The sequence below is a fragment of the Malaclemys terrapin genome, chromosome 4 (assembly GCF_027887155.1).
Source record: "Malaclemys terrapin pileata isolate rMalTer1 chromosome 4, rMalTer1.hap1, whole genome shotgun sequence".
Taxonomy (NCBI): domain Eukaryota; kingdom Metazoa; phylum Chordata; order Testudines; family Emydidae; genus Malaclemys; species Malaclemys terrapin.
This window is the reverse complement of record NC_071508.1, coordinates 74,229,506-74,237,502: the sequence shown is the minus strand read 5'-3', so window position 1 is coordinate 74,237,502 and position 7,997 is coordinate 74,229,506.

The window sequence follows — 7,997 nt, the reverse complement described above, 5'->3', positions numbered from 1 at the left end:
TGTCATGTTGCCATGGCACAACCATTTAAAAGACCTAGCTCCAAACCTCCAGCATTAGAGCTGTGTTTGTCAGAGTCAGATGCAGTACCATATGTCCTCTCCTGCTCGTGATACATGTCTGCATACTTGAGGTCACAGATGAGCCCTTATGTCATACACGTCCCCATGTTAGGTTATATATTCTACATAAAATATTCTGTCACCATAATGCTTTTTTTCTCCCCCAGTTGCATTCATTTCCAGTTTTCATTAAGCTTACTTTCCAGATAGTTGGTTAAGTTAATATATTTGCACTTGGCTCATGCATTAATCTCTGCAAACTCTGTGACATTTTTGCATACTGTACACCTATTCACAAATTATTATTTAATTCACAATATGTTATGTATCACTCTGTAAGTCTAGCCATTCTAAATATAGGTAAAGCAAGTCTTCAGCTACTAGCAACTCACAAAATAAAGCCAGATGAAGGCAGCTTTATTCACAAATAAAGAAGCAATGCAGGTTTTTTTTTTTTCAATTTTCAATCTAATGAGCATTGGGGAGGGAATTTAAAGTTCAGCAAGTAGTTTTGAATTTTAATATACACATTTACTAACACAATTCTTAGATGTGGTCTAGAATTCTAATCAGGATGGGAAAATGTCAGTGCACTGTGAGGTAAGGAGTCATTTAATCTCCTCTGTCTTATCCCTTCCTCTATTCAATTTTCTTTTATTAACAAGAGAACATCGTCAGGTTTCTTCAGACCCTGTCGTATTATTATTTGTTTCCCATCTCTAAAATGCAGCTCTGTAGTAAAAAAAACAAAAACTGGCTGGAGTTCATCAAAGTCCATCGCTCGATATTACTGGGTAGAATGGATTGAAGCAGGAGGGGGAGCTCTCATCACCACACCATGAAAGAGGAGTGCGTGCTCTCCCTATGGATATGTCTACACTGCAGCTTGGAAGATGCTTCCCAGAGTGGTAGATGGACATATGCCATCTCTGCTTGAGCTAGCGTGCTAAAAATAGCAGCATACTTGGAGAAGCATAGATGTCTGCTCGTGCTAGCCCAAACATGTTTGTACTCAGGCAACTAGCCCAACTTATTGTCTATGCTACCCATGTCTATACTGCTATTTTCAGCATGCTAACTCAAACAGAGCTAGCACGTGTCTATCTACCCACACTGAGAAACACACAACTGCAATGTAGATATGCCCTATTCCAGTGGAGGGCAACCTGCGGCCTATGGGCCGCACGCAGCCTGTCAGGGTAATCCGCTGGCAGGCTGCGAGACAGTGTTTACATTGACCGTCCACAGGCATTGCCATCCACAGGCACGGCCGTCCATAGGCACGGCCGTCCACAGGCATGGCTGCCCACAGCTCCAGTGGCCGCAGTTTGCTGTTCCCAGCATATCCCTGTGGCCTGTGCCACTTCCCGCATCTCCCATTGGCTGGGAACGGCAAATCGCGGCCACTGGGAGCTGCGGGAAGCCATGCCTGTGATGGTCAATGTAAACACGGTCTCGTGGCCCGCCGGCGGATTATCCTGACAGGCAGCAGGTTGCCCACCACTGCACTATACTCTAAGCAGAGAAGGAGCTGTGCTCCCGCCACCCAAATCACACTTATTTGACTCCTGTTCTGTATACATTCCAAAAACCTTACAACTCCTTCTCTTCTGTAGGGTGAATTTCATTGAATAACATTGAGTTCCTCTAAAAAACATTTAAAAGACTTTGCATTTCTGAAGACCAGGATTCATTTTAAGGTCTTTTGTTTCTGAGTAATTAGAAAATCTACCCACTTCTACAGTGGTTGGGGTGAGGTACACTGCATAGTAGTTGAAGAGTAGCAGGGGAAGACTTCTAGTTAGGACACTAGGGAAAACCTCTATGTGACACTGTACCCCATAATGCTTTATGGGAATATGACATAACTGGAATATGTTTTGTGCTGCCTGTGCCATGTAACATATCTCTGTAAAAGTTATGGTCTACCATATCTATTCATCCTATTTGTACACATATATCATTTTCTACTTGTGGTTAAGAATACGGGCTGTATACTTGCTTGGTTTCTAAGTAAGCTTTGTGAGGCATTTGGTCAGCTTCTTTAGGAAGGAATTCGCAAGGTTAAGTACCCGATCAGGAAGCACTTGGGGAACAATGCATCTTGGAATGCTCCAATCCACATAAGAAGTCTTCCTGGAGATATACAAGATACCATGTGGACAATGGCTTCTGCCTGTAAAGACTGTGAGTCATGCATGGACTTGTGACTTGCCCAGGTGACTCCAGAACTCCATCTTGGAGCTGGACTTTGCATAGGAGTGAGGAGGGGGGTCTCCACCCACAAGAGAGAGTCTATTTAAACCCATGGGAAACCCTTCCATTTTGTCTTCAGCTGGCTAAAGAGAGAGTCCCCCCACCCCCCAGGATACTTGGAGGAAACTGGAACAAAGGGGTGTGAGTGATTGCTGGACCCAGGCTAAAAGGAGGTTGGTCTGTAAAAGGGAGCATTCTGGAACTGGTGAGGATCTTATCTGTATTCAGTTTGATTAGATATAGATTTGTGCATTTTATTTTATTTTGCTTGGTGACTTACTTTGTTCTGTCTGTTACTACTTTGAACCACTTAAATCCTACTTTCTGTATTTAATAAAATCACCTTTTATTTATTAATTAACTCAGAGTATGTATTAATACTGGGGGAGCAAACAACTGTGCATATCTCTCTATCAGTGTTATAGAGGGTGATCAATTTATGAGTTTACCCTGCATAAGCTTTATACAGGGTAAAATGGATTTATTTGGGTTTAGACCCCATTGGGAGTTGAGCATCTGAGTGCTAAAGACAAACTCACTTCTGTGAGCTGCTTTCAGGTAAACCTGCAGCTTTGGGGCAAGTAATTCAGACCCTGGGTCTTTGCTGGAGCAGACGGGAGTGTCTGGCTCAGCAAGACAGGGTGCTGAAGTCCTGAGCTGGCAGGGAAAACAGGAGCAGAGGTAGTCTTGGCACATCAGGTGGCAGCTCCAAAGGGGGTTTCTGTGATCCAACCCGTCACACTCTAGTCTTACAAAAACTGCCACCGGATCTTAAATATCCAAGCAGAGCAGACAGAGTACTATTTTAAGGACTCATCCCCCTCCCCCAAAATACAACCCAGAGTAAACTGCACTCTATCTGCTTTATAAGGTTTTGAAGCTGTGATTCTAGGGATTTTAGGTGTTTCAGAGAAGATGTTTAAATGACTACGCCATTAACATTTAACAGCTTATCTACTGCACTTATACTGTTGTCTGGGTGCATGCTGATTCTGATACTTTCCACCATGCTGGATTCCCATGAATACAGCTCAGGCAAAATTCTGCAACTGTCAAGCTCCCTTGAATTTATGAGGAAGATACATTTCCAGAGTGGAATGGACTGTTATCAATAAGCTTACGTCCTGAGCAGCAAAAGGCTGGGGCAAATTACTCATAAGAGTTATTCCGTGCTTCCTGAATACAGCAGTCTTATTGCTTATTTTGACAACACTACGCTATCCGGACAGTTCCTGGATTTCATTGATGACTTGATCATTCCATGTTTACTTACATTCTCCATACTGTTTAGTGATATTAGACCCCTCTGTCCTCCCTGTTAACAACTCGGGTGCCATTTTTTGTCACTGATTGCCTTTATTCATGGTATTAGAGGTCTATTTCTTCCTTTTCCTACCTGAAATCTGGATAAAATCCAGGCTTTATTTTATTACAGGGCTTTTCCCATGTGAATTCTTTGATTTTTAGAAGCCAATTACACTAGTTAATTGTAAAGCATCTGAAGACTTCGTGTGATATAAGTGGAGGGCAATAAATAAATGTGAACTCTTGCTGCTGTAGGCTAGAAAGAACTGCTCCTTATGTAATGTTAGAAACTGAAAAGGACAGTATTTCTAGGCCAAAGTTTACTAGCAACATTAGTGCCTTTATCCCTGAAATCCAGGCAGCATAAAAGCTGAAACCAGTGTATTGACATTTTGTTAATTTTTTTTCAAACATCCTCATTCACCCCAAGGGATAACATTTAAATTAAACAAAAGTTGAGCAAGAAGAGGGTTTGTTTTTTTTTCCTCATTGGGGATAGATCTTTCTTTCCATTTCTCTCCTACAAATGCCTAGAACAGCAAAAAATCCTTGGTAGCAATACCACCATGCATCCATCATAGAAAGGAAAATAATAGGTATTCCATCATGGGAGCAGCATATCCCAGAATGTTCTCTGTTAAGATGCCACATGACACATAAAAGGAGCAGGACAGGGCTGTAACCTATAACCTGTGGTGTATTTCTGTTGCACTTGCTCTGTCAAACAAGACATTCAGCCATTTGGTCAAAAATCTCCATTTCATTTGGACAAATAGTTTAAACTTTCAGGCATTTGATGAAAAGGGTGAAAGGAAACATTGGCATTTTACCTAGTGTTGAAATCTGTCCACAGAATTAAACAACCCAAGATATATGAGGGAAAGGCTGAGAGTATAGTTCTTACGATATGACAGCCCTGAGCCCAGCACTGGACTCTGGTGTCATTGTGATGTAGCATATCCCCAGTCTCACCTTTAGGTGCACATGTGCACCAGTGTTAGTAGCATGGTCATCTTCATATGCCTCTTCTCCATATTATATCTTCTGGAAAGGCCAGGTTAACATGTAGTGCGGGTGACAGAGTTTGCTGCAGTAGAGCCTTTCTTAGGGAGGTGGTGAATTTACTCCTAACATTGCTTCAAATGGGGCCATGACACCTGATTCAAGCAAAGGATCCCTTTGTTTCCCCAGTTATACCCCTATACCTCCCACCTGCTGCTTCTGAAACCACCTGATGATGGGAGATGGCTTTTCCCATCCTGGGGTGGTGAAGAGACGGGCTAACCAAAAGTGACTAAGAAACAGTGTCCTGAAGGTAGGACACTGATCAACTGATGAGAATTGTTCCAGTGCTGCAATGCATGTGTTATCACTTATGAACCTGTTCATCATTATGTTCTTTGTTTCCCTACCCCAAAATAGGACTCAGGAAATACCATGAGGTTCCCCTCACTGAATTTCCATCTGATCATTGCATCAGGAAAGGAAGCTTTCCCCCTGCAGAATGGGGGGAAGGGGAAATCTAACCACCCCAAATGTGCAGGTCTATGGGAGGCCAGGGCTGTCCACACATCCTACTCCAGCCTTCTTCTGCTCCCTCTGAGCATAATTCCCATGGAGCCATGCTGACAGGGCTTCCAATGCAGATAGCTGCCTCCAGAATCCTCTTAGTGCAGAATGGAGGTGCACAAACATTAATACAGCCTCAACTGGTATTAACTTCAAAGTGGATGGCCTAGTGCTTCGAGGGCATTGAGGGTGGGGGGATGAGGAGAAGGATAATCCATATGGCACAGCCATATCTCCACCAGCTCTTTCCCTCCTGCCCCCATCCCTTCCTAGTCTGGATCTCCTTCATGTATGGGAGCAAAGGGGATTATGTTGGTGCAGAGGTGAATGACTCTATTTCTTTGCCCCCCAACTGGGAATTTACTAGGTTTTCATCCCCTCTACCTGCTGAGAAGGAATTTGGCCCTATGCTTCAAAAACCATTTGTGGACTCCCTGGAAAATCAAGTTCTCAAACCCAAGCAATGCATCCCTGTACAGGCTTAGATCGTCTCTGCTTCCATAAAAACAAGACGATAGATCCAGAAGACTTTAGTAAGCTTCACACTCTTTTCTGTGTATTAGTCTCAAAAAGAAAAATCACACAAAACAAAGACTTTTTTTCAAACAACACCCTAGTAAAATAGTACCACTGTGGGAAGGGAGGTTTCCTCAGATGTGAAATAATGGCCAGGACCAGAGTCAACACTCTCAGTAATTTTCTATCCTTCGGGCAATGTTTTTACAGAACCTGCCCTCAAAGCCGGGCTATCTGTAACTACGGTATTTCTCTACAGTATATTTCACATCCTGAAGTATTTCCAGCTACATAGTGGAAATAAATCTGCATGCTAAGGAATCCTTGCAAGGGATTCTGGGGACTTGTTGCCTAACATTACTCACACCATCCTTTAAGCAAGATGGGCAGAGAGCACTGCAAAGGATCATCATGCCATTAATATAAAGCCCTGAGGGCGCAATTTGTTTTCTTAATCAATATCAAAGCTACTTTTCTTAGTGCTTGTTTGAGACTACAGAACTACTATATTTTACCCATGTGTATTGTCGGGGAGAGAGAGAGCCCAAAGCCTTTTTTAAAAAAGGAGGAGGAGAAGAAGTGGAAGTAGTAAGGAATGAATCTTAATGTCCCTTTTAAAAATAAAAATATTAGGCCTCACATCTTCTCTGTAGATCACAGGTAGTAATTTTTACAAAAGAGAAATTATTATTTTCTTAATAATGGGGATAAATGTGTTCCATCTCATTTCAATTCAAGCTTACTTTATTTTTTAAAAAAAAGAAGAAGAAGAGGAAGCATGTAAGTCAAATGGTTTGGAAATACAGAAGTTGTATATTTCCTTGCCTCATGCCTGTCCAGACTAGGGTCAACAGCACATAATGAAAATCCTACTCATTTGTAATCCTCACAAGACCAAAAGAACAGTCTGAGAGGCAATAGATGTTGGAAATGGCACAGTATAGTGCAATTGAAAGGTAGTATTTAAGGAGATATAACGCAGATGGGAACTTGGAGGAGGTTGAATAGAGGAAATAAAAGAAAAAATACCTTTGAAACTTACCTTCTCAGCTCCTTCAAAAAAACAAACACTTCTTACAGTCCCTTAATCAAAGAACAAGATATCTGTTGGGATTAGTAGCCGGATACAAAGATAATAACCAGTATCAATCAACCCTGGTAAATAGTGCCATCTGAAGGCTATTTGTTGGCCTATGTAAAATGAATGTGATGGTCTCTGTCCAATTTCTAGTCATATCTCTCAAGTACAGTTCATTTCAAGGAATGTTACTCATTTTAGTCCCAAAGTTACCACCATTCCACACAAATTTGGCTTCTCACTTCTCTTGTTCAAAGTTATTGATGTCAGAAATAAAGAATCCTAAAACTCAGGTTACATAGATTGGTATCTACACCCAAAGGAATGACATTTTAAGTTTCCTGCATGAAGAATATTTTTTGGAATTGGCAAGTTCAGAGATATATTTCTAGTTTTCTTTCTCAGAACTGAGACCAATGACAATAGATACTGAACTCCTGATTAGCAGTCAAAGTGGCCTCGCCATCTAAAATTCGAGGCAGTGATAAATGAAGAACATTGCCCTATTACTGCTAATGCTTTGCTTGTTCTGTAGATAAAGAGAGAATTTAAGAGTTCTAGGATTGCCAGTCTTCACCTTAAACAGGCATAAGCAAAGTACCTTTTACATTATTTTTATAAACCAATTGCTCCAAAGTCATCCCTGGTGTAAGTCATCTCTGAATTCAGGATTTGAATTCACTTCTATAGAGGTGAAGGGCTATCGCAATAACCCAATGGTGACAGGTGGTAGCTCTCCCCTCAAGCGTAACAACCTTAAAAAACGCCCCCTTAAAATGTTAATTTACTGGTGGTGGAAGATATCAGTTTATTTGACATCTAAGCAGGGCATGGAGCTACAGGAAAAGCAATGGCCTCCTCTTTGCAATAGGGGAGGGGCCACAAAGACATAGAGGTCAGCTAATATGGGAGACAACCAAACAAGGGACAGGCACAGGTGTAAAGTCAGAGGTACAATAACAGAGCAGGACATCATGAAGGGTGTTAGATTGACAGTCCTGGAGACTGAAATCCTCTACACAGCACTGGCCATAGCAGTGCGAGCTTCTCCCATGCTGGGCAAGGTGTGGGGGGGGTGGCTCTGAACCCCCAGAAGGGGCGGGGCCTCTGGCAGAAGGGGCGGGGCTGGGGCCAGACTCCCCCAGCCAATCCTTCAGTGCTGCCTGGCCCACGCCGCCCAGGGCTCCAGTGGCAACTTAAAGGGCCCAGGGCT